The sequence below is a fragment of the Vidua chalybeata genome, chromosome 2 (genome assembly GCF_026979565.1).
Source record: "Vidua chalybeata isolate OUT-0048 chromosome 2, bVidCha1 merged haplotype, whole genome shotgun sequence".
Classification (NCBI taxonomy): Eukaryota; Metazoa; Chordata; class Aves; order Passeriformes; family Viduidae; genus Vidua; species Vidua chalybeata.
In genome coordinates this window covers 79,237,570-79,264,875 of record NC_071531.1, presented here as the reverse complement: position 1 = coordinate 79,264,875, position 27,306 = coordinate 79,237,570, and the positions used below count along the sequence as shown (strand labels likewise).

The following is a 27,306-nucleotide window of genomic DNA, read 5'->3' as shown; positions in this document are numbered from 1 at the left end:
AGAGACTTTGTGTCATCTTTAGACCTAAGCCAGGTGCATTATAAGAACAGAGACAGAGTTACAGGAGTTAAAAGGAGAAGGGCAGTTCATGGATTGTTGCCTGGTGAGCTGAATTCAGAATCCAGCTCATGTATGGTTAGAGCTTAGGGCTGCTCTCCAGCATACTTTCTTGTAGGTCAATCGGGAAGAAAATTGTTCTCTGCTTCCCAGGTGCATTGAGAGATGCCCAAAAACTGAATAAGTAGCATTATGTAAGATAGGTCAATGAGTTTTTGGATAGCTTAGTGCAGTAAAAAGTAAAAATAAAGATAAGCATCATCTTCCCTTTGTACATCTTAAAGCCCTTTAGAGGCTCTGAGGTCTGATTTATATAAGACACATCCATAAACCTAATAAAGGCATGTTTTTAATAGGAATGAGCTCTTTGTACAGTAGAACAGGTCACACTGTTTTCAGTCAAATTTTTACTAATTCCAATTAAAACCATATAGCCTACTGTTTAGCAAAAATTAAGAACACTAAATTGTTTTTAAACGGCTTTAATGTAAACCATTGCACTTCTCTTGGGGTCAGTAAACTTGAAGAACAGGATTTTGAGAGGAGTTGATCTCTCAGCAAGCTGTTTTTGGAGTGGCAGCAGGAGATACTCAGAGCCTCCAAAATTGGTTACTGATTGGCCTCTTCTAATAGAAAAACACATCTGGACAGGCCTTGGGAACTCCTCTGGTTCTATCACCAACAAGTAAATATGCATAGGTGATGGCTGGAGAGATACACAGGCATACATCTCTAAATCACTGTCTTGTTCTGAGATTCTGAGGACCATTTCCCTGTAAAAAAACCACTTCCTCAGAGGGGTAAATGATTCAATTGGATGCACACTCGAGGGGAACTGCTTGCCCTAAAGCCAAAGAGAGGTTCAGATTTTTAACTAGGAGCTACTTGTTTACTCAGTCTTTTACATTTTTTATATAATCCCTTTGCTATTACCAGAATAATTTGTGCATGGACTGTGCATAATTTGGGATTTGAGAAACTGCTTTTCAGTGCTGTGAAAATCGAAAATTGAAGTCATGCCTTGTAAGAATACTTACATGTAGGAAATGGGCATGAAGAAATGCACAATCTGTTGAAAGAAAAAGCATTTGGATCCAACCTGTCTATCCTGCAAGATGTCTTGGTCTTTATTCAAAAAATGTGGTGCTTAGGAACATGGATTATTGGTGGGCCTGTCAGAGCTGTGTTAGTGGTTGCATTCGATGATCCCAGTGGTCTTTTCCAAACTCAGTAATTCTGTGTTTCTATGACTCTATTTAACACTTATTGTTACATTACTGTATGGCAAGGAGAAGAGGCCAACAGCTGCAAGACAGTTCATCAGCTGTGTAGGACTGTGGGGCAATGGCTGAGATGTGTAGGTCCCAGAAAAAAAGAGTGAGGATATAATCATCATAAAAGTATCTTGTTCATCTCCATCTTAATTTTTCTTTTTCAGATCTCACAGTCCCATCTGGTGAAATTCACCTGCTTATTCTTCTTTTCCAAAGCAGTTTCCCCTAAGGATTAAAAAATTGACACCCATTTGATGCCTAAGAATTTTTACTTTTTATATATTTTTCATATATTTGTATCTCTGTATGCTACTATTACATAGTTATATACCTGGTATTTTTCCTATCCTTTCTCTTAGAATAATAAGCTAACCTTCTAACACATTCCTGAAATACTGTTTAGTCTTCTTTTCAAGAAGAGAAGGCAGACAAGGACATTTTGCTTTCCAACCAAAATCTGAGGAGACACAATAAGAAATGAGGCAAAGAAGTCCCTGGAACAACTCTAGTGGGGCAAAACCCAGGGAAAATTACATAACCAACTACTGTTCTAATTGGACAATATTTATTAGATATGCTTAATTTGTTAAACTTATAAAATTTGTAGAAATCTGATGCCAGGTATGCCCATGACCACCGGGATACCTGGGAGCTTCCAATAAAGGTCTGCTTTTAGGTTTACTATTTTAAGACTGTTGCAAGAGTTTTTGTCTTATGATGTTAGGCAACAAAATGAAACATCACAGCTTTTCTTTGATTATTTATCACTTGACTATTTCATGTACTCATTGGCCCGAGAATTTCCTGTTTGTCAGTCACAGTCAGGAATGGGTTCTTCATTCGTCTCCCAAAAATGTGTCCCCTCTATTGTGGGAACAGCAAAAGCATTGCAGCAAGTCAGGTGTGTTCACAGAATTGTAGAATATCTTGAGTTGGAAAGGACCCACAAGGATCACCAAAGCCCAGCAAAAGCATTGCAGCAAGTCAGGCGTGTTCACAGAATTGTAGAATATCTTGAGTTGGAAAGGACAACCCCAAGAAGCTCACCATGTGCCTGAGAGCACTGAACTCCTTGGACTGGCAGGCTTAGTGCTCTTCCCTGGAGAGCCTCTTCAGTTAGCCCTTCTCATATATCCCAGTCCAAACCATAGGTTTTCATTTTTAGAATCCAGGACCTTTGCATGGATACACTAGAAATGTATTTTCTCTAGATGGGCAAGACACTGTACTGGTGGTTTACAACTAATACTGTTGTAATCTGCTCTCCATGCCCACTAAACACAGTCCAAACACATAAAGAGCCCAGTGTCCCTTATTGAAAGGGGAAGGAAGGAGGCTCCATGCAGAGGCAAAGTCAGGCCACTAAAGTGGCTTTTACTCTCTCCATAAGAACACTTAGGAGAGGAAAAGGCAGTCCTGGAGCAAAGTAAGGCAGTGGAGAAAGCTTGTGCATACCAGCTGTTAGAGTTTGGGTGAAAACAGCTTAAGTTTTATAGGTAGAAGATGGCCAAGCTGCTTCCTTGGGAGGGATTTAAGTAGCAGAGGTGTGGAGGATAGACAAGAAGATCTGAGAGGTGATTCCAAGCTGCTAATGTAGAAGGATAGGTAGATGAAGTGATAATGGGGAGAGAAGGCAATGAGCCGGTGGTGAGCATAACGTAATTGTCAGGGATGAGGGAAAAGGCAGTGATAGAAGGCTTAACAAATTGGAATATTTACTGTTATAGTATTTGCTCTTGCAGATCTGGGCAACTGAATACATTTGGTGCAGAAAATCTGCCTGTCACTCAAGAACTGTTTGTGACACTTAATAAAAGTGGAAATGACACTGGCTGAAATTATTCTGGATTTCCATACTGCTCAAAATTCAGGTGAGCATGAGGGATTTCAGAAAGACCATTCCTCTGACCTTGCCTGTCCATATGGTATATGCATATGCAAAAAACTACATTCCCTAGAAAATTTATCAATCAGATAAAAAAGAAGAAAAACTGTTGTGTTTTGGGTTTTTTCCTTCTCTCGCAGTGCTAATTACCATGGTATTCAAATGCCTATTTGCTAGGCCTGCATAAATCAGGGCTTTTCTAACAGCCTCCTGAGGGAAGTTTTGTCTAATTTATTGGGACTCAGCTAGAGAGCATAACACCGGGTAGGCAGGAGCAGGCTGGCAGGCATGTGCTCTGCTCCAGTAGTCCCTGCTGCCCTTGGGATTATCCCAGCCCAGGGCAGGGCTGTAGAGGAAGAGCTGTGAGTGCAGCTGAGGCGGGTGAGGGGGGATGTCCTGCCCTGCAGCGAGGAGAGCTGAGAAGCACTGCCTGCTCTGTCCTTTCTCCTTGGCTGTGGCACTTTGTGGCCCAAGGGTTTTGAGGAAATGTATCATGATGGGAGTGGTTTAGTGCCCATCTCCTGCTCACAGCTCGATGGACATGAGTGGTGGTGACAAGCAGCACGATAAGGGTGCAGAAGGAGGAAAGTGTATGATGGGGAGGTGGGGATTAGTCCCTTTGAATGCATGGCACAAAGCTTTAATCCTACCTGAATGAAGCATGAGTCTGGCTAATGGCAAACGTTGCTAGAAACAGCATTCTTTATCCTTATATGAAGCCACAAGACCAATTTTCCTTTGCTGTCTTGATGCCTTACTTTAGCCAGACCCTTTCTCTTGGGTAGGTGTGGCATATTTTCCTTCCGGTTGTCTTCATTTGTTTGCCTCTTGCAACCTCTCTGTCAGATGGAAGTGCTTTGTGCTGTTCATGCTTACTCTACTTTTAAATAATTTTTTGAAGTCTGGGAGCAAAACTGTGCTATGTTTAGAGACACTACATGCAAAGTGTCCAGGTGTCAAGGGATTTAGGGATTTGAAAATATATGGGCTACCTCAAAGGTAATCCTTTGGATATTAAAAGCAGAAAACCTGCCAGGCCACTTTGCATAACATGCTGTATAATCTGGGAAGCGGTTCCAAGGTGCTTGTTACCATGGCACCTCTTGGAGAAGCTTAGCAATATTAGCAGAAACACAGCGGTGGTGGGTTAAAGCAAGAACTGCAGCTCTGGGCTCAGGCACACAGTGGCTGTGCCTCAGCTGGCTGCTTGCTGAAGCGGACATGGCTGTGATTGTTTTCTTAGTTCATCACAAATGCATGATAAAACCCATCATCTTAAACTTCTTGCACTGTGACTTTAACCTGAACTTGCCTCTTAACTAATGCCCAGCCCAGTTGTGCTCCTTGACTGAGGTCACTATGGTCCATCAAACCTTGTTAACTTCTCTGTGTCTCTGCAGTGGATTTGAATTCATGTTGGATCTCCCTTTGTGGTCTGGGTCACTCCTGAGAGCTGGGATTCAGCTGCCTGACTGACTGATTCTGAGCTGGCTTCCTTCTATTTATTAAGAATGGAGAGAAATTGGCTCCTCTGGATACGGTATATCTCATTCTAAAATAAATCCCTAATATAGGCCACCTGAAATTTATCCTAAACACTGATTTTCCTCCTGGTTATAAAGGAAATCTTGGATCATTAGCTTAGTTAGTACAGGCAACCATATTACTGATATTTCCATGACTCAGCTAACCAGATGAGGGCTTTTATTGTAAAGTGAGATGCTCTAGGGAACCGAGACATCTGCATGGGGTTGGCAGGCATGACATGGGGCTGGGAGGAGGCACATGTCCTTCAAGAGTGGCAGCTGGAGGCCAGGTTGCAGAAAGTGTCTCAAATGGCACAAAATGCTGATTGCTGGAAACTGAATAAGGCCCTTTGGGTGGAGTACAGCTCCAGCCTAAGGCACTTCTGAGTTTTCAGGTGGACTCAGTCTCTAAGCATTCAGAGTGAATGATTTCTGTGTGCAGCTCTGGGATCCACAATGTAAGGACATGGACCTGCTGGAGTGTGTGCAGAGGAGGGTCAAATGATGATGAGAGGGCTGCAGCAACTCCTCTGCGAAGACGGGCTGAGAGAGCTGGGGTTGTTCAGCCTGTAGAAGAGAAGGCTCCCAGGGCAACTTTAGAGCAGCTTTCCAGTAGCTAAAGTGGGCTACAAGAGTGCTAGAGAGGGACTTTTCAAAAGAACATGTAGTGATAGGGTAATGACTTCAAATTGAAAGAGACTAGAATAGAAATTAGGAAGAAACTTTTTCTGTGAGTGTGGAGAGGCCCTGGAACAAATTTCCCAGAGAAGTGTATGCTTCATCCTTGAAAGTGTTAAAGGCCAGGTTAAAAAGCCTTTAAAAGATTTTGAGCAGCCTGGTCTTGTGGAAGGGATCCTGCCCATGGCATGGGGGGTTGGAACTAAATGACCTTTTAAGATCCCTTTCAACTCAGTGTTCTATGATTCTGTGATAAGAGCTCGTCGCAGCCGCTCATCCATAGGTGTGCAGTACATTTGAGATGCCCCATTGGTTCCCATCTGGTCTCCAGCTGCTGTTCCAAAAATGTGTAAATGCTGTATCATATTACTGCATGTCTCAGACACCCTAGGTTGTATAAAGTAACAGAGGGCATCCTGAAGAATTGAACCCTGGCCCTGGTTAACACAGTGAGTGGATCCTAACAGAATCAGTGGATTCCTTCAGGAATCATCTCAAAGCAGGTACTCAGTATCTGGTAATCTGAATCACTCTTCAGGGGCCGTTGACTGTATGGAATCACTGTTCATTGATTGCCAGGGAATTCAAAGGTCTCAGTTCAGTTACCCACCTGTAGATACTGCTAGCCTCTGAGGGACTCTAGGGTGTCTGAGATTCCATCTGCATGGAATTGGATATTATGTCACAGAGCATATGGAAGCCAGCAGGTGAGGTACCATAATTGACTCTCAAATGACTCTAGATACCTATCTGTGAGAAACTGCAAAAGTAGAGCCACCTAAATGGAGATGGGTGAGTGTCCAGTTAAGTCCTTCTCTTTAAGACAGATGCAACAAATCTCACTTTTCTTTCCTTACTTCTACTGGGCATCTTTTATATGATGCTCAGCCTAGTGACAAAATTGCTCCTCACGGAGGCCTTTCAGCCTCATCATATCAATGATGGCAAGAGAAGGATGATACCACAGTGGAGGCAGTGTGCTTCGATGGCTGTCTGCCAAATTCTATGCCACTTCTCAGTGTGGAGAATGCCTTTCCAAAAGGCCCTAAGCCTGCTGGGCCTCCTCAGCTACTACTAAGGAAGAGTCAATTCACTTCAGATCTCAGTACAGTTGCACTCAGAGATGTGCAGCATTTTTATATGAACAACGAGGGAGCATGGATTAATTTGATACAGGAACTTTCAGACACACAGTTGTTTGTACAACTCAAAAAAAAAGCACTATTGTTTTTTAAACACTTTAGACATATGAAAAACCCATGCCTTAGCTGCTAGAGCCCCAACGTCCTCACATATTTTTCATCCCAAGAGAGAAAACTTCTTTCATATCCTCAGGGTTGTAGTTAAAGCACTACTATTTCCATGGAGTGAGATTCATCCTAGATGAATTCTGCTGTCTAAAACGTACCCAGAACCTGATTAAATTGCCTTACAACCACTGTAGCTGGAAAACATTGTTTGTCCTGCTCTTAGCCCTAGTTACTCCCTTGTGGAATGAATGCAGAAATATTGTCTGTTTTCTCAGAAATATTTACTGTGGTTTGTTTTGTGGCTCAAGCTAATAAAGCTTGTAAAAATAAATATGACCAAGATATTGTTATGATGGTTCATGAGAGAAGTCAGAAAGATTCAGTCAACTCATTAATATTTTTTTGAGACAGTTAGTGACAAAAGTTTTGCCAAAATGTACAAAGACAGCAGCGCCCTTGGATCTGTCAGAGGTAGAGACAATACATCAAACATCTGCTTAAATGGGAGTAAAGCTCCCTGTGCCATTATCTCCTGTGATCATTTGTGGTTACTGCCTAGTCTTGATTTGTTGCCAATCTGCCAACATTCTCCCTTCTTTCAGACTCATTCAATTTTATTTCATCACCTTCCAAGGAAAAGTCTTTAATCATAGTTTGGATATTGAAAAAGGAAATGTCTGCCTCAGTCTCCCCTCTGCCACATTATCTTTGTAATTTTCCACTCACCCATGGCATCTCATCCTGTGGTGCAGTAATTTTGGTGAAAAATGTACACCTGGCCATAATGTACACTGCCTGCTGCAGTGAAATAGTTTGTTTATGAGTTGTGTTTGAATATTTGTAGCATTTTGACTTTGGTTTGGTTTGGTCCCTCAGGAAATCCCAGCTTTGTTTTCAAGGTTTCATTAAGTTGACTTCATTATGAATTTGAAATGCAAATAATTTGATTTTTTAAATTTGAAATTTTGTTATTGATATCAATATTTGAATATTTAACATTTGCTTTCATCAGTTTTCAACAGATAGAGACTGTACAGGGGAGAAAAGGTGGTTGTACAGGGTTTTGGTTCTGTTAGATCCATGTCCTGGGATGTGCTATTGTGCTCCAGCATGAGCTGAGGCATTGCTGAATTATGAATGTGCTAATCAAGCCCACAGGGTAAATCAGCTGCACTGTGTCTTTTAAGAGATACTGCAGCAGCTCAGGCAGTTAAAGATTTTAAAACTTGTTCAACATTAGTGGTCCCAGTGAGAAAAGAAAATCTCACCAAAGACTTAGATTATACAGAAACTGATTTTTTTCTTAATCAAAAATATTTTGATGGAAATTCCCTACTCCTCTTCTGAGAAGAAGAGTTACCATCGTGGGGAAATTGCAAACAGTGTTACCATATTAATGATGTGATTCAGAGCCTGTGTGGATTTCACTATAGATATTGCCCTGCCAGAGCATTTTTACTACATTTCCCATGGTATAGGGCTTTTGTGACATTTTGTGGTTTTCTGTTAATAAGGAGTCCTAAATTTTGCTCTAAGTAGTTGATTTAAATGTCACCTTTTCCTCTCCCCCCCCCTTCCCCCGCCACCCATCTGGGCATTTAAACTTCTGTCCCAACCTCCTTTAGCAAACTAGGTTCAGCTCAAAGTCTTGTACAGCCCAGATTACTTAGAGGCAAAAGTGTGCTAATAGTGTGTGTGGAAATCTTCGTATTTCCAGAGGAGGTCAAGGACAGTTTCCAACTCTAACTCTGTTGTACAAGTCGCTGAGACACTGAATTTCAAATTTTGTTCAAATTGTAAGTGAATTTTAGGACATAGAAGAACAGAGAGCTTATAAGTCATTACGTAGTAGTGGGGTATATCTGCTGGATATGCTGAATATCAGCAGGAATTTTTTAATGGAACCAGTTGTTGAACATTGAAGTGGACTGTCTAAGGAAGGGCTAGAGTCACCATCCCTGAAGGTGTTGGAGAAATCACTGGATGTGGCATTTAGTGCCATGGTATAGTTGATAAGGTGGTGATTGACCAAAGGTTGGACTTGGTGATCTGAGGGGTCTTTTCCAACCTTAATGATTCTGTGACCCTGTGACCTGATGGCAGACACAGTCACAACATGTGGAATATGGAAAGAAGCACTGAATGAAAGTCTATTTTGTACAGAATGGAAAGACACTGCAATATACAATGATTCTCCGCGAATCATGTAATTGGCAGTTTGTAAAACAAAATATGAGGTGTGGTATTTTGTTAACCATGAATAGAAAGTAATATTTGCTTTCATAATACAGCAACTTACTGCAAATGTCATGGCAAAAGGTTTCATTAGTAGACAAAGGAGACTTCCTTTGCTGCCAGCCAGAGTTTTTTTTGCTTCTGAATGACACAGGTGATGGCAATGCTTTGGTCTGTGCTGCCAGCAAACACCTCTGCAATCTCTGTTTACAAGAGATAGGATAAATTTTTGCATTATCAAAGCAAAATGAGTATCTATCCCTTAGGAGGTTACATCAGGGATGTCTTTCCTGGTAAGGTTGCATTGTCTTCTTAATTTTTCTTACCTACCAGTGCAGAAGAATTCTTGCACCACTTAACAGCAGCAGAATATGCTGATGAATGGGAGAATACGTTTCAATCCTTTACTAGTTAATCAGACCTAACAGTAGATGATGCTTCTAAATAGTGGAAAATATCCTTAATGTGTCAGCTATGCAGTAATGAGTGGGAAGAGTTTTTTTCCTGATTCCAGGACAAATAGCCTGGAGGAAGAGATTTGACTGTCTTTATCTTACTGCATGTTAAAAATTACTGGTGAGAAAGTTTCCGGATCCTCTCAAAAATCTGTTTGTGGAAGCAAGCGTAAGATAGGACTGGAGCATTTCACAGAACTGATTCCTGACCATTATGAATTGAATCTTCTCTCTGCCAGAAGCTGATAAGAAGCTGGGTTTTCTACGTTGTCAAGGAAAATAGCATGAGACGATATTGTGAACCTGCTATGTTCCCTTCAAAGCCAAAGGCAACATTTTTTACTATATTTAGATGGAGTACTGATAGGGTGTCAGAATCATAATTTTGCTGTTGCTCAGCCCAGTCCTAAATTCCCAAAGTGTTATTAAAGGTCTTTTAATTATATAATTTTTAATCAATGTGATTTACTTATTAATCAGAAATATTCTATAGTAAAATTTTGCCACAGTTGTCTGAGCTAAGTACTAACAATTCCATGCACCTGCAGAACTGTGTTCTTGCTGAAACAAACACTGGGGAATACCCTGACCCATTCTAAGCACTTCCTGAAGGAAGCTAAGCTGCCAGTAAGAGATTTCTCCTTATTTAGCTGAATTTTTCATAACAAGACAATAAAGCAAAGAAGTGTTGACATAAATAATAGTTAATAGGTACAAATCTTCTTCTCATTCTCTTAATTTAGTATTGTGATTGATAATGAACAAGTGCATTTGTGTTTTTAAAAGGACTCATTTTCTTCAGCATGTTTTTGATTTGGAAGTTCAAACCTCATCAATGATTTTTGTCCTTTAGCTGCTATGGGATAGGTGACCTCCTTTGACCAAAGCAGCTCAAGTGCACCAAAAGTCCTTTGGATGTTCCAAATGGATGAAGGACCTCAGGCACTCACTTCTTTCTCTGAGAAGCTGCAGATTTCTGGTGGGAGGTTCCCACTTAGCTGATTAGGTGTCTTCAGGTGCTTAATGAGTACTGCATTAACACCAGGGTGCCATTAGATTTTTATGTACAAGTCAAAAGGGCTCCAGGCAGCCATTAATTTAAGAAGTGCTCTTGGATTTAGGCAATAAACTCCACCTAAATCTTGGAAACCAATGTAGGCAGCCTGGATACCATTCAGTGTTCCCAGTCCTCACTTGGATGCCAGAAAAATAAAAGCAGTACAATGGATGGCGACCCACATCCATCTTTTATCTAATCCTGCTGCCCACTGCCTAGGAGCCAGTCTTACTAAAGTCTCACTCTAAAACTGATGGTCTTGTTCTGGGCAACCTGAGGCTTTAAAAGTCACAGCAAGCAGCTGTGTTGGCTCCTTGAGGTGCACTGGGTGATTCAGGTCCTTGTCTGCTGCTAAGCAGAGAGGACTAATTCTTGTCTGACCGACATTGTACATTGAGATTGTAGCCCCATTTGCACACTGCATATTACAGAGAATTTACTTTGGCTCTTCCTTGTTATCTTTCTCTACTTAAAATAGGGGTAATTCAGGGTGGAAATTATTTCCCCAGACTTTACACAGCAATACAGAATAGAACAATCCTGTAATGATGCACATAAATAATTGCTAGTGCTCCAATAGAGATTAAGTAGGTGCTTCCACAGTTCCTTGCAAAAGGTAGCTAAAAAAATTCAAATTTTGAGTTGCAAAACAAGAAACTGAACCTCATGTTACATTGCTGTAAGAAAAAGTATAAATTGAGCCCATAACTTCAATGTATGTGACTTTAAGACTCACAGGATCGTGGAATAATTTAGGTGGGAAGAGAGCTCTGGACATCATATGATTTGACCTCCTACTCAGAAAGAGTCCCTGAGAAGCAGGTAGCTTTGCCAAATTCAGTCTTATTTGTGTCCCAGTTACAATGTTTCACCATCCTTGAGCTAAAAAAATTTCATGTATCTAATTGGAGATTTTTGTGATGCAACTTGTGTTCATTGTCTTTTTGCATATCATTGTGCATCTCCTGGAATAGCCAGTCTTCATCTTCTCTATAATCTTCTATTAGGTAGCTGGAGATAACATTAAAATCTGTAAGAAGAGAATTACTTCTGCTTGCTAAAAAAAAAATAAAAATATTGGACTTTTCTGCCCTCAAGGCATTTTTCCTTACAGCTTTAGTGATAATCAAAAGTGTCCTCAAACAAAAGCATTCTGCTTTCTGAGGAACCTTTTATTTCTGAAAAGAAATCCTATTTAAGGAAATGTCCTCGTACAAGGGGTTGACAGGCAATTCTGCTTATTGTCACCTACTCTTCACTTCTTGTTCACAAACTGAAGGTTAAGAAGTTTAAGAAGGTTAAGTTGTCATTCTGAACTCATGATAGGAACAGGAATTTCCTTTACCACCCACACGTGAGAAGCACTGCAGAGCTGCTTGGGTAAAATCTTTGCCATGCTCCATGACTGTAAGAGGACAAACTAATGTACAGAATTTAATTTCAGAGAGAAGTGAAAACTTATGGCCTGCCCCTTTTAACCTCTCTCTTCTCTGGTGCCTAAAAGGAAGTAAGGTTTGCTTTGGATTAGGTGCCTTCTTCACTTTTGCTTTGGATTAGGTGCCTTCAGCTCTCCTTGGCACCAGTTAACAAATTCTTTGGTTGCACTACTGCAAGCCCCTAACGTGTGTTTGCAATGAATGTGTGCATAAGCAATATGCCCGAGCTGAGTAAAGCTTTCGTTAGGTGAATGAGGTCTCATTTCCTCAGTATGGGAAAGTCGTGGATCTGTTGTGGTGGGTCCAGAGCAGGGCCACAAAAGTGACCAGAAGGATGGAACACCTCTTCTCCGAGGAAAGGCTGAGAGGTCTGAGATTGTTCAGCATGGAGAGTAGGAGGCTCTGAGGAGGCCTTTCAGCACCTTCCACTACCTAAATGGGGCTTAAAAGAAAGATGGGGACAGATTGTGGTGTAGGGCCTGTAGTATATAGGACATGGGGCAATGGTTTTAAAATAAAAGAGGGTAGATTCAGATTAGATATAAGATAAATTGGTTATGATAAATGTGGTGAGATATTGGCACAGGTTACTCAGTGAAGCTGTGGATGATCCAGCCCTGGAAGCATTCAGGGCCAGGTTGCACGGGGCTCTGACTAACCTGGTCTGGTTGAAGATCCCTGCCCATGGTAGGAGGACTAGAATAGATGGCCTTTAAACGTCTCTTCCAAACCAAACTATTCTATGATTCTGGAATGCATCCACCCCTTTCCTACCAGTGGGGCACTGTAGAATACATCGGGGAACAGAGATCTTGCTTGGCCCTTGTGCTTCTCTGGAGTGGGGTTGTCACCCAAGTGCAAAGTCACTCAAGTGACCTCATTGGTCTTCAGCTGAGGAGCAGCACAGGTCAATTTGCACAGCATTAGTCTGCTTAGAAACCTTTGTTCTTCCTGCTTGTGTAGAACAGACGATCAGACTGAAAAAATTACTTAATTTGTATCACCGGACAAAGATATAAGGTAAGAATACAAATATTTTTGTTGTAAATAGAGTCCAGTGTGGACTCCCCTCACTGTTTTTATGTATATAGCCAAGCATGAGCAATGATATAAAAAAATGGCATATGGATTCTGAGCAGGTAAAGGAAGTATTCAAGATATATCACCTTTATTCCTGAGCCATTTTAGTTATGCTGGAATTAAATCAGGAATAACTCCATGTCAGCCACGTAAATCAGAACTAGGTCAATGTGCTGGATGAGGCCAGCAGATACAATCTTATTATTGTTCATGTCACTCTCAGAAACTCTCCTTTTGTCCAGGTTGCCCACTAGGAAGCTTTTATTGTTAGAGTAAAAAGAGATTTCACTGCTTCTTATGCATTCTTCATTCTTAGTCTTCATCTGAAGAAGTATAGCAATAGTGCTCTACTTAGATAGATAAGAAGAAGATAAGAAAAGGACCAGAAAGAGTCAGAGTTCAAGCAAGCTTCATCGTTTCCTTAGTCTATCCTCCAGGAACAAAATTATTTTCTGATACATTTTCCACTACTTTATCCAATCCACTTTTTAAATAAATCAAGCAATTGATCTACAATACTACCCTGGAAATTGAATCAACTTGAAGAAACTCACAATACAACTGAAATTTCCTCTTGTTGCTTCCCTGCTATCACCAATTTCCCTGCTTCACAGGAGCACAGCAGCATGGGTTTAATCAGAGATGGACTGGTGGGAATTGCTTTGAGAGGACCAGGCACCCTAAAAAGCCTTTAGAAATGACAAATGTTGAGGAGATCAGCATAGATGCAGAACTGAGGTTAACAAGTTTGCATAATTTACCAGTTACTTCTGCTTGGGTATGTTCCTTTGCCACTGCATTTATACGAAGCATAGAGGCAGTGCTGCAACATGCAATGAAAGCAACAACAATTCAGCCAGTTTTCATAAGCCTTTTCTCCCTCAGTGAGAGATAATACCCCCACAGGCAGTGCATTAACATTATAATTTCTGTAACTGTGCTGTCTCTTGGCCCCAGCAGATATCACAGCTGCATCTGCTTAGAGCTACAAAAACATGTGCTAAAGGTCTATCTCTGTTTCACAGTGTTTGTGCACTTAATATAAGAAAACTAAAGAGATGAGGAAAGTTAGTATTGCTGTCATCGTTTTATAGGGAGGAGGTGGAAGAAATAAAGCACAGACAATGTTACCAAGTGCCCTAAAGCCCCCTAACATTTCATCTTGGAAACAAAATACAACCAGGGTGATCGCCACACATAGGTAGGTAGTGGCGAAGAGCAAGACCCAAGGGAAGGTAAGCAAGTCATAATTTGTTTCAAAAATAAAATCAGTGACATGGAATTAAATGCACAAATTTTACCTGTGTAAGAAATGTTTCAAAAGTCAGTAAGCACAGTATGAAATTACAGAATTCACATTTTAAAACAAGAATGTCACTTTGCCTTACTTATAGCATTCTGAGCTTTCACACATGTAATAAACTAGATGTTGAAATGAGAGCAACAAATATTGAGAGTATTTCTGCAAAGGATCAGTGTCTCTGGGATGCAGAGAATTACAGGTGGATAACCCAGCTTACACAAACCCTCATTTCCTAGTTATAAGTCTTTGCTCATCTTGTGGCTTGCCTTCTGCTAATGAGGTAGCAATCAATAGAAGCACTACAGCACATAGGAGATTAATATTGGAAAGTAGATGTAACCTTCCTATCAGATACCTCTGGCAAGCATTGATTGCTGTTGATTATACCCATGCACATGAGCAAGAGTGCTGCAAGATTCACATCAGTACCTGAGAAAGCACAAAGGTGCTCAACAATAACAGATCAGCAGTGAGGCTGTTACTGCCATCTCAGGATATTGTGGGTTATAAAAATCTTAACTCAGTCTTTCTCCCATGGTTGTAAATGGCTTCTGGGATAGCAAGAAGTTATCCTCATTGCCTTATCATCCCTGACTGTGTCTGGGTTCAAGGTGTCATCATCATCCTCATCACCAAATAGTTTGGGTTGGAAAGGACTTTAAAGGGTCCATCTCATTCTCAGAGAGACTGTGGCAGTTTGTGGGCACCTCCTGCCCTAGACCTGGTATGACAAAGTAGCTCCTCCTTCTCCACTCAGTTCAGTCTATCCAGTGCTTTGGAAAATGGAAATGAAATTGATTCCTCATGATGGGAAGATAGCTTTTTTGGAGGGGCTCTGTCCCTCTTCCTTACCATTGCTTCCTTGTCCACGTCCCATCATTCCAGTGCTGCAGCCTGCAGCACACTGTGCATACTGGGTATGCTTCTCCAGCATGTTTCCAAACCTGGATACATGAGTAGCTTTATGGGTGGTCTCTAACATGCTATGAAAACTGAGTACAGAAAAGGCCTTGGCCACCCAGTCATGGACCCTCAAGGGCACCCTGGGAGAAGATGGTGGGAGGCTGCAGAAACCTCTGAATTGCTCACCCTGCTCACCAGGCAACAGGAGCAGCAATATCCATTGCTCTTCCAAGGCTAGAAGCCATTGACTTTGCATACATAATGTACTCTTGGCTTCCCTTAATGCAATGCAGCAAATGAAAAAGAGCATGAGAGCTAAAGTGTGCAATTATCATGAGCACCCAACTAGTTAAGTAGAGTAAGAGCTCTGAATCGTCTGTCAGTCTCAATGCACATGGCTCTCATGAACTTTTCCATAAGGACTTTGGCAAATAAAGAAAAAAGTCACAGCAGGGCAATATTGCACTCTCCCATCTTTCTTTTCTATTTTTCCCCTTCGTGTATTTTCCTTGGGGGAAAAAAAAAGTTTTTTGAGAGAAAGCTGCAGGAAATGTCCAGCTGACTCAGCTCTTGAGAATTTCCCCCAGGATCTCATTTGGTTTTGTTCTGCTCTGCATCCCAAAGTATACAGACTGTGTATTTGCTCAGTGTCTGTTTCTCTGCAAATTCACTGCTCACTGTGAGTGTTAATGTGTTTAATAATTCATCTTCAATTGCAACAACTGTTTGGGCATTCAAATCAGGTTTTTGCTTTCTAAAACCACCCCACACATTTGCCGAGGTGACCCCTTCTACTCATACTGATCAGAAGAGTCATCATTGATTGAATAATCTTGCATATGCTTTTGCTTGTATTTGTTGATATTTCAAGGACAGAATATTTCAAGGACAAAATTCTCTTATCTTTCTGGATGATGCTGAGATGAAAACAAAATTGTTACATCTGGTGAGAGTTAATTATATTTCAAATCTGTTGCAGTTGAGTTGGCTTGGCCAATAAATATTAAATAGAATGTGCTCAGTTTTTGAAGACTGAGACTCTTTTTTTGGTGGGAGTTAGTTTTGTAAGTTAATGGCTCCATGGAAGGACAAAAAATAAGCTTTTGACAGCCAGTTTTGAAACCCTCTGCTCTATGCTGGATAAAAACCTGAATAATACTGAGACGAAATGCAACTTAGGTTTGTATTCATTCAAGGGCATTGCACTGGGGCATGTGGTCTGGCAAGGGAAGGTATGAAATCACTGTCTGTCCTTACTCAGCATAATCTTACACAAGTGTGAATTTGAAGCTCAGGCTTCCTTCTGAATAAGGCCTGAAATACTTTTGGATTTGCTTTTGTCTATATCACATATCAATGGGGAACTTGAGACATGGAAAGGAGCCAGAATGGAATCAAGGCATTCTGAGTTTCAATTTATTATCTACCTAAGGAGATTGAAGGTTTAGCTCCTCTAAGCCTTCAGCAGCACAGGGAGGAGGCAGGCAGGTCAGGCAGAGGGCTTTTTCAATAGCAAGAGAACTCCATGCTGGAAGCAACATCAGTTCATTGATATCCAACATTGATATCCAGAGGCAAGAGACAAGGAGTGGTTCCCAAAACACCCAAGAAGAGATACATCATCCACTGGGTGCTGGATCAAACAAACAAACAAACAAAAGCAACAACCTGAATGCTTCTGAATACAGGAAGCATTGTGTTAATCCATTTTAAAATTAGCTCTATAAACCTAAGAAATCCTTGTTTCTGACCATACTGCTCAGCAGCACACGAATAAAATCCTACCCTCACACATTCTTGGGCACAGTCATGGATTAGGGTCACTGATACTGAATCTTTTCCATCCTCAGGCTTCTTGTTAGTTTTATGGTGAACCAGTGATGACAGATGACTGCACAGCCAGGGTTGGGCAGAACAGACCAGTGCTCACCTACCTCTTCCCTTTAGACACTTCTGTGGATGTAATATTAAATGTGGTTTGGTCACTGGATGGTCTATCTGCAGACCAGCTCTGCTTCCAGAAATCTCATTTAATCAATGAGAACATGCCTATGAATTTTCCATGGCCAGGACCTGTGTGAATTAAGAAATAGCAATTGCAGTGGCTGAGAAAATTTGTATGTGAATGTCTTTATGAAGTGAAGACAATTCTGAAGTCAGTGGGACTCATCAAGATCCATAAAGTGCTTCTGTAGTCCTGTTTATTTTCCTAAATGCCTGTGTTTTCCATTTTGAGTCATCCCTACTGTCGCTGTTGAGGCAGGGACGGGAATGAAATGACTCCATCTTCAGAAGGCAAAGAATGATCCTTTTATTCAAAGAACATCTCTCTTTTATAGAGAACATCATGAAGACTAATTTCATTGGTCTTAGAGTAAAAATATTTCACCTGATTGGTACACTGGACTTAGGTCAGTGTGGCAGAACATATCTATTAACAATATGAACAGAAAATAAGATAACAGATGGTTTACATTCCTCCCGGACTTTTTCCCAGGCTTAGCCTGGCAGAAATCTTTCTCCTTTTCTCTCTGACTGAACTGAGAATATCCACACCTACCAAGGTGCTACCTAATGCATTTCCTGCGGGACACAATTACATCTCTGCTGCAGAGATGGGTTGAAACAGTAGCTTGACTGCAAAGTCAACTAGTCCTTGATATGCCAGAAGCTGTTGAGGCCACTGGGAAATGAAGTTACTGAACATGGTCTTGATCTTGTGGAAACACCCAGTAAGAGATAGCCTCTTGCATGAAGAGCCCCACTGGTCCTAGGAAACAAGTGACCAGGGATGTATGTTGGCTTGCATGAATGTAAGGGTCTAAAGTTACAGGAGCACTTGAATCAGCTGCATGAAAATGTCTTTCAGGATCAGGCTATAGATGCATACTGTGACCCATTCTTTAATTTTAAATTATTTTGCACCCTATGGAGGTACTAGGTATTAGGTTTTTAGAGGCTTTAAAAGCTGGCAGCCTTGGTAAGTATAATGTCATTCAATGAGATTTGTGAAGTTAGAAGGAATATTGAAATTTCATGCAAAAACATCAGTAAATTTCTTTGTATCAGCTGTTTTATGATTGCTGTTGATTTACACAAGTATAATGTCTTTTCCTCATTTTGACTAGATGCTTCCTCTTCTCCCATAATGTTGTGGCCTATAAATTTAAAAACTTGTAGTTGGTGGAGTTTTTACTTCTCTCTTAAATCTTGCACAGGCAGGAAAACACAGGCCTAATGGGTGTATCTAATCTTCTGAAGGAAACAGAGGGAAAAGAATATTTATGAAAAGTCAGGTCAACTTCCTTCATTCTTAAATCTCAGACAGAAGGATGTCTTTTCTGACCAAACTGCAAGATCAGGTACAGCAGACAGAACTCAATTCCCAACTCAGCCCCAAAGAGGATCTTTCTTTACTTATCTGTAGATGAACTGATTTTCCTGGGATTCAAGAACAGATGGACATCTAGGGATAGTTTTATATGTTTTCATACTTTTTAGAGCACCACAGCAAATTAAGTGCTTTTGGTGAAGTCCACGAAATTCTGGGCAGATTTTTTGTTTCTGCAGAAAAGTGGGTTTCGGTATCTGTCTGAGTTGCAGAGAAGGAAATGAGTCATAAATGTTGGATGCTCAGATACACTGGGGTATCTAAATCTAAAGATAGATCTCCTTGCCACTTGTAGTTGTCTGAAGACCGTATAAAGTCTACCTCAGCTTCTTCTCATGGTGTGAACTGTTCTAGAGAGTCCTTTTGTGTAAAAAAGGACACAAAATTGAATTTTCTAGGCAGAAAAAGAAGGGGCTGAGAGAGGCAACTGCTTAAGCTGACACTGCTGCAGAAAGACGGACAGTCCCAGGAGTTTGGTGATCTTCACTGTTGGGCAGATATTTGGAGGAGACGCAGATCACAGCTATTTCTTAGGAATAGCCTGTTTTGTTGTTAACAGAATCAAACTGTAATGATTGATAGCAGATTCACCCCGTGTACTCACCCATGTAGCTATTAGCCCCTCTCTCATAGCTGAGTGGTTGCAGCAGTGTCTGGAAGTCCCAAGCTGCATATTCAGAACTGTGGGGTCAAACTGGCTCATGTGGCTGCCTGGCAGGTATCTGCAAAATCCCTCTGAGTATATTCTGGTTCATCAGGGGAGTGTGTATTTCTGTATACAGCAGCTGTCACACTCCTGGATAAAGTCTGAACCATGTAACCTCTCATTGTTGCCAGGGGCTCCGGCAGACTCCTGTTCACTGAGTTTATTGATTCTTCTGGACTACACAGCAATGCCAGTGTATAGTGCAAATAAATCCCTGGAAGAGTTTCAGGCACTACCTTCTCAGTACATACCTTCCCTCTCTTGTTTTCTGATGACAGCATCAGCTGACCAGTGTTTAGTGACTTTTTATTAGGACTGGATGCTTTTAAGAGCAAGCAAGAGGGAAACATCAACAGAACCACCTTGAATTGTCCAGCCAGGATAGAGTCTATGATGAATGGCTGGAAAGGTCTTTTTCTTCTGCCCACTGAGTTTGGACATCACATATCAAACTGGGTCATTTGGATTTTTTGAAGTGACATTGCCTTTAAACTAATGAGTTATTTAATTAGAAAAAAAAAAATTGATTTCCTGAATTTCTAGCCTGCAACTAGAATTTCAACCATTTTTAGTCTTAAATTTCACTGGTGAACTTAAATGAACTTGAAATATGCCTGCAGCTCTGGCACTAATATGTCACCGATGGGGAGCAGTAACTAACAAAAGACATAACCTGAATGCAGTCAGGACCATGTTTCCTCAGTTAAAAATATGATTGGCACTTTTTATTATCAGTTGAAAAATTCCACATTTTAAAAATGTGTGATAGGTAAACAACAGTTTTTTGCTGCATTCCCAAGCTGAAAAAGCAGCTTGCCAGGCAATTTTTGGCAGAAAACAACAAAAGCTTACTATTACACTTGCAAACCAACTGAGAAACAGTAAAAGTGTACTGGTGTAAGAAAAACACATGCAGACTAAGCTTCACTTGATCTCTGATGAAAAATTGCACCTTATACTTCAACAGATATTTATTTTTATGATTTTTATGCCTGTCATCTTAAATTTGTTCTTTGTCAAAACATCTTGCTGACATTTTTTTGAGAGTTTTTTCAAGCTTCTGAAATCCCATCAATATCTCCCACCCTCTCATAGTTTACAGGGCTTGACTGACCATATCACTATAATGCTGTCCTTTAGATTCTTTTACCAGTCTTTATGTCTGGAAAATTATGACATCAAAATTTATGGTATTACCCCTTGATGACCTCAGATTAAAAATTTGAAATTAGAGTTTTAGGGTGTCTTCTCAATTATTTTTTATTATTTATTATGACTGTAATACAAGAGTAAGAAAAAGCAGCCAAGAGATCATGCCCGGATTTGGTGCGGGAAGGCAGATTTGCTTGTGTTAGTGCCGTTATGCAAATGTGAACCATTTTGCAGTGTACTTTTTAAGTTATGGGTTTTTAAATCAGAGAGGGGAAATCCCAAGGGTAATCTTTGATGAATAGGGAGAAACATATGTCATGTGTAAGGACATTTACTGCTAAATTCAGAGGCAATGATGGGTGAGGGGGTGTACACTGGGTTTCCTTCCCCAACAAAAGGCATTTGTATTAAAGACTCTTGAGATGAGTTGTTGGGCCAGAGTCCTTCACAAAGTCACCATTGCTCTGTGATGCTACCTGGGTTTGTGTCATGGAACAGGACAGAGACTGGGCTTCTGGTGCTTGCTTTGACCATGGAAAAAAAAAAAAAAAAAAAAAAAAAATCCCTTCATTTAGCTATCTGTGATTAATGCTTAGTGCTAGTGGTCATTGTCAATGATTGAAGTGGTAGAGGTGAATATTTTGGCATCTATTGCACAGCTCCTTTACCCATTTTGGAAGAAATTTTAGCTTTGGGCTAGATATGCAAATAGTGAATGTTAAATAGCAGGATTAGTAAGGGGCCAGAGGCTCAGCTGGGAAGAGGCAGAAGCAAAACAATGATTTGCCTGCTGTAAGTATCTTCAAGTGGGTCAAACTGTGGTATCTGTAGCAAGATATTAGTCATACTACCTGTTGAATTAGGCTATGGGAAAGTCTGTTGGATTCCTGAGCAGAAAAAAAAAGGACATGTGAAGATTCATAGCTCTGAAACAATTTTTGTGCTGTTTACTAGACAGCAGGGCAGTCAGGTGTGGTGTCTTCTGGAAGTTTTGAAGGCACTGATTGCATTCACAGCATAGAGTAGAAGAGTGCCAGTCGTCTCAGCCCATCAAGCTTCTGGTTGCCTTTGTCTAGGGGTTATTCTTCAAACAGACCCATTTCTAGGCAGCCTCATTCTCTGCTCCTACCCATTCCTCTTTTGACTGTGCTGGTTTCTAACAAATTAACCTTCAGTCTTATTTTACAGATTTTGTTTTACTGTTTGTCTCCCCTTAATCTGACTGCTCTTTGCTGTCTCATAATTCATTCTGCATGTCTAACATGGCCAATCACTATGGGTGGCTGGTTTCTACGAGTCCCTCTGTTTTGTCACCTTAGCTCTGTTTTCCTGCAACTTGAAACATATCCAAACATTTTTATCTGAGCTATCTTCATTTCTAGTTCTGCGGGAGTTATTGTTTTCTGGTAAAAAATATAGATTCTTTAAAAATACACAATTAGTAAAAAAATTTCAGTAGGTGTTTGATTTTGGAGTGCTTAGTATTTCTCAGATATTCTTGGTTCCAGCCCACTTATCTAATAAACATTATTTGATTGTAGTGGTCAAAGTCTGTAGTCCCTGCTATATAACACATTTTTCATTTGTCTCCTTCTATCACTGTTGGATGGGAATTGATCTGTTTAAGTGTATGATATGGTCTCTTACCAATGGCTCACAAATCTCTCTCTGTCAAGTGAGTGCCCATATCACATAATAAAATTTATCTCCACTGTGGAAGGCTCTCAGGGGTCTGAGCAAAGCTGGTCACACTGTCTGGAATAAACTTTTTTTTTCCTCCTTAGTCACTGGTTTATCTCAGAGTATCTTAGCTCGACCAAAAGACAGATATTTTTAAAGCTGTTTTTATATTAAAAAAAAAGTAACCAGCAGCTAGAATGGGTTTGCTGTGGTCTGTCAATATGAAATTATCTGTTCTGAGTCCTGAGTGTCAAAATATATGATATTTTTGAACTGACATTTTGGGGGCATTATTTCTTAATGGAAAATTCAAGTACATTCAACTAGCCATCTCTTTTTGGCATGCAGCCAAACCCATGAAATTTCAAACTGAGCAGAAAACCGTTATTTTTCTTGTTATTGTTGCTGTTGTTATTATCATCCTCCTTCTATTGAATTCTGTCCATGTAATTTAGTTCTTACACAAGTCCCAGGACCAGCGACATCAGTAGTCAGTAAAGATACAATTCTGTAAGTTATGGGAAAGGTGTGGATTTAGGATAAGTTTCATTGAAGCCTTGATGCTGTTATCAAGTCAGCTTTTCATAGCCCTACCAACCCTTTGACTTTTTGTACTACTTTTCCCCTCCCTTCTCATCCTGACTGATCAGGACAACTTTAATGTAGCAAGACCCACCATGCCACTGTAACTGCAAACCTAGGGAAACAGCCAAGGAGTGAAGAAAGGAGGTCTCTTGACAGAGTTAGACAGAGTAGATGTGCTTAGCACACTGTTTTGGCCAAATTCTGGCCTGTCTGTTATTTAATCTGTTAATGTAGTGCCTGTAAAGCTTTACTCATGTGAAATGGAGCCTGAATTATTTTCAAAGAACTTTCAGCCTTCCAGCTCAAGAACGTTAGGATAGGCCAAAAATGGGCAAGATGTGTTGGCTCTTTTTCTCTTCTTTTTCTTCCAGTTTCCATAACATTGTCTGGAATTTGGATACATGACATATGACTGTGCAGCTATTCATTATCACCCTTCCTTCCTGGTGGCAAATGGTGCCATCACCATGGTCAGGTCACTGCCTTTCCAACCATTAACCCAGCACCACCACGTTCATCACTAAACCCTGTCCCTGAGTACCACATCTACTCCTTTTTCTTAATACTTCCAGGGATGATGACTCTACCATACCCTGGGGCCTGTTCCAATGTGTGATGACTCCTTCAATGAAAAAGTTTTTCCTAATATCTAATCTAAACCTCCCCTGGTGCAACTTGAGGCCATTTGTTCTTGTCCTGTTACTTGCTACCTGGGACAAGAGGCCAACCCCTACCTCACTAAAATCTCTTGATATCACTATGGACTGTTGGCTTCAAAATCCCCTTCCTCCCTCTTTGTGTATGGCCAAGCCCTTCCTCTGTCACCTGCTTCTAGATATTCTCTTCTTATCTTTTCTGCCCCTCCTCAAAATAAGGTATTTCTTATGACCTTTGCAGTTAAACATCACTCTTTAATATATTTTTTTTCTGCTCCCTGCCTGGACTTCCTGCATAATTGGCCAAAAAATAGCAATAAAGGTGCTGTAGTTTAAATTATTTCTTGCCTACATGGTCCTTGCACAGCAGAGATTGTGCAGATAGTGTGTTAGTGTAAGGTGACCTTATTACTTCCCTGCTCTGTGGGCACACATCATATGAAGAAGAATTCCCTAGTCACACAATCATTAGGTTGGAGGAAACCTTCAAGATCATATAACAAATAGGTAGAAAGTGTAAAATTTTTGGCTATTTTTCTATGGAAAATTTGGGAAGACTCATCTCTAGCTGGTCTAAAGATAATGAATTCCTAATAACCTGTCCCTCCAACACCTCAATGACACTGGTCCAGCAAAGTGGCAAACCCTTCATGAAATGGAGTGTGTGTATGCTCCCCTTTCTGCTCTAATGCTTTCCAGCCAGGCTGGGTGGTTCAGGGGGACTCTAGCTTCATCTCATGAATCTCAAGGCAGCTATATAGAAAATCTACTGTATGCATTCCTTGCCCTAGGCTGGGCTGTGATGGCTGCCTACTGACCAAGTACCTATGTGAGGGACCTTGAAGGGCTGCCCTGTAAAAGTTTAACATAAGTGATAGCATCAGAGACCCAATATTGCAGAGTTTCTGGGCTCTGCACAGGGATTTGAAGGTGGGAATGCAGTGCTTGCAGTCCAGGGAGAGACATAACAGCACTGCTGCCTCAGTGCTTGCCACAGCAGCTCCTCTGATGCTGAGGCAGTCAGAGTGCTCAGGTCAGTGATTTGTGTCCCTGGATGCTCTGTCTGAGACTGTGTGTGTCTGTGTGCATGGGGAAGAAAAAGTCTGCAGCTACTCTGCAGAGTCTGTGGAGCTGGCTTAAGGTGATGGGTTGGGACACGTGTGTGGAGGGGCCCTTCAGAATGCTTTTGTGGGCAGTGAGATGATGCCTTGGCTGTGTCAGTCTCTCAAGCACTCATTGTTCTGTGGTGCCTCAATTCTTGCTTAAAGGAAGGCAGCTGCTCTATTTATGGCAGACATTTGTGGCCACTGGGGATTTGTCTCCATGAGCAAAGGCTCAATTAACAACTGGCTTCTTCTACAGGACTATGAATTACTGCTTTCCTGGTCCCTAGTGTTTTACTCCAGGTTCTTTAATGCATTGAAATTGGTATTTGCCCTGGGTAACTTTATGCTCAGAGACCTGTTAGTCTCCATCTGTAACTCTGCTGGTTAATGGAGTAAAGCAGGCACTAAAAAATGTGAGACCTTCCCACTCCCATGTCTCTCCATTAGCTCTGTCTTGGGCCCATGGCCTCACTTACATACCTGCTATAGCTGTCAAAATGACCACCTCTTTTCTGCCCCAAATCCAGCCAGCTGAGTAAGGCATGATCCGTGTGCCTCACATCTATAGACTGTACCTATTCCCCAAATCCATTTACCCCATGGACTATGCTCAGGCAAACATCTAAGATAATTTAATTGGACATGGGCCTTCTGCCAATCCCTTTGGAGCTGCGGATCAGCAGGGCTTTTCCCTGTTTAGCAGACACAGGCTCAGAATAGTGTTTTCGAAGGTATCTCTAAAATAGGATGATGTGGTGTCCGATGAGAAAAGAGGCTCTGGATATGCTGCCTGTGAGATTTCATTGTAAGCTGATGAGCATACTTACCTACAGCAAATGCCAGTGCTGTTAAAGAAGGATTATATACAGATGAGGAGTTAATAGCTTAGAAAATATTTGCCTAATATTTTACTGGAGATGTATTACCATTAATGAGCAACTGACTCCCAGCAAATCGCATCCAGCCAAGCAGAGTACAGCCAAAAAATACACCATCAGGGGAGGAAAAATGGTGCTTTGGTGACTCCTGCATCCTACAGCTCCTGTCCAAAACCTCTATTTCAGATGACAGGACTTAAGATAAGCATTTGCCCTCAGACCCTTCAGATTTGTTCTGTGAGTCATCAGGCTGACAGTGTTCAAAACACTGTTTGTTAAAAAATAGAGAAAGAAATGGGTGTTTGACATAGGTTTGACCATTGTAATACTTAAATATGCTGATGACTGGTACAGTTTTGCCCTGTGCTTTGATTTGAAGGTAATGAACAGCCCCTGATAAGCTTTGACTGCAGATGGAACAGTGGCAACATCCTTTCTTGGGAAAAAGAAAGAAGCAAGAAGACCTTAAAGAAAATGTTTCCTTGGAGTCCACCATGAGTTTTGCTCAGAACAGTCTTCTGGAGCAGATAAGTCGGGCAGAGGTCAAACAGGGTTTGGTGGCGTCACTGATGAGTTTCTGCTTCAGACTGGGACGTCATATGAGCTATTAGGGATGGATTTTACTCCAGATTTCCAGCATTTCATGCTTCTCTTACACATTTAAAGCCTATCCCAGAGTTTTGCAGCTTAAAGACATATTCAAATTGCCATTTATATCTGATGCCCTACTGCATTCCTTTATTCTACTGCAAGGCAAAGTCTTTGGCAATGTCAGTGAGTCCCTGTTGGAAGGGAAGCCAGAAGAGGCTGCAGTGGAAGCTCTTTGTCCATACATTCCAGAGGAAGCCCTCAGGCTATTTGCTTGCCCTGAAACATTAATCCATTGTTATGGTGTAGGGGCCAGCTGTGTATTGGCCTTCTACTGATGCTGTAACAACCCTATCAGTGTTATAATATGTTAGACCTAATTAATTTTCCCTGGTTGCCACCACCTGGTTCTGCTTAGATCAAGCATTAATGAGTAACTGACAGTAGTTAATGAGCTTCTGCAGCAAGCAATTCAATTTTTTCAGTGACTAAAATTGCTTATTTCTTCTTGGCACTATGCTCCCCCTCCCTGGAATATTTGGCACCATGAGCTCTCTATTGGGTCAGGCAGGATCCATCTCCATCAGTAAGAGCCTGCAGCAGTGCGTGCTGTCCAGAACTGCCCTCCTCCACTGAGCAGGGGAGCTGTGCTTTTGTCCACAGCTTTCCACACTGGTCTGCAGACCAGTTCAGGTCTTTTACTGGTGACATGCCCAGCCAGCCAACCCAAGCAGTCCATGCTCTGCAGCCATGGCATCACCTTCCTTGCAGTGATGAGCTTTTTAATAGTGCTTTTGGTGAGTCCTGCTCTGGCAGGGCTACTATGGTAGGTCTTCCTCAGTTGTCCAATAGAATCATGCAATGGTTTGGAATGGAAGTGATTTTAAGATTATCCAGTTCCAATCCCACTGCCATAGGCAGGGGCACCTTCCACTAGACCAGGTTGTTCAGAGCCCCATCCAACCTGGCCTTGAATACTCTCAGGGATGGAATTTTCAATATGGAATGGTTTGGAATGGAAGTGACTTTAAGATCATCCAGTTCCAATCCCACTGTCATAGGCAGGGATACCTTCCACTAGACCAGGTTGTTCAGAGCCCCATCCAACCAGGCCTTGAATACTTTCAGGGATAGAATTTTCAATAATAAAGATTTTGGTATGGATTGCTCATGGGGAAGAGGATCTGCTCTTTGCACAGATATTTAGGAACTGTATCACCATTTTCCTGCTTTCCCACAGGTGCTTTAGGTGTCTGTCATTGCTTAGCATTGTGCCAGCTGTAAAGTGCTCTGATTATAGTGAAATTAACAACTTATGCTAGATAGACATTTAAATTCTTCTGAAAATCATGGTGAAGTGACTTAAGATGGATTTGGCACTTGGAGGTATCTGTAAAGCAGAAGTACTGCTCACCTACCTTGTAG

The 27,306-nt window shown here is 41.2% G+C and overlaps 2 long non-coding RNA genes across 2 annotated transcripts; one reads left to right on the top strand and one right to left on the bottom strand.

The window, feature by feature from the left end:
- Positions 1–523: 523 nt before the first annotated feature.
- Positions 524–6,073, bottom strand: LOC128784041 (uncharacterized). The gene is made up of 2 exons (XR_008429344.1): positions 6,031–6,073; positions 524–830 (listed from the first exon to the last, which is right to left on the bottom strand). It is a non-coding gene; the product is annotated as an uncharacterized LOC128784041 (long non-coding RNA).
- Positions 6,074–6,160: 87 nt separating this feature from the next.
- LOC128784328 (uncharacterized) lies at positions 6,161–27,047 on the top strand. Its single transcript, XR_008429434.1, has 3 exons — positions 6,161–6,212; positions 14,028–14,168; positions 25,673–27,047. It is a non-coding gene; the product is annotated as an uncharacterized LOC128784328 (long non-coding RNA).
- The last annotated feature ends 259 nt before the right edge of the window (positions 27,048–27,306 follow it).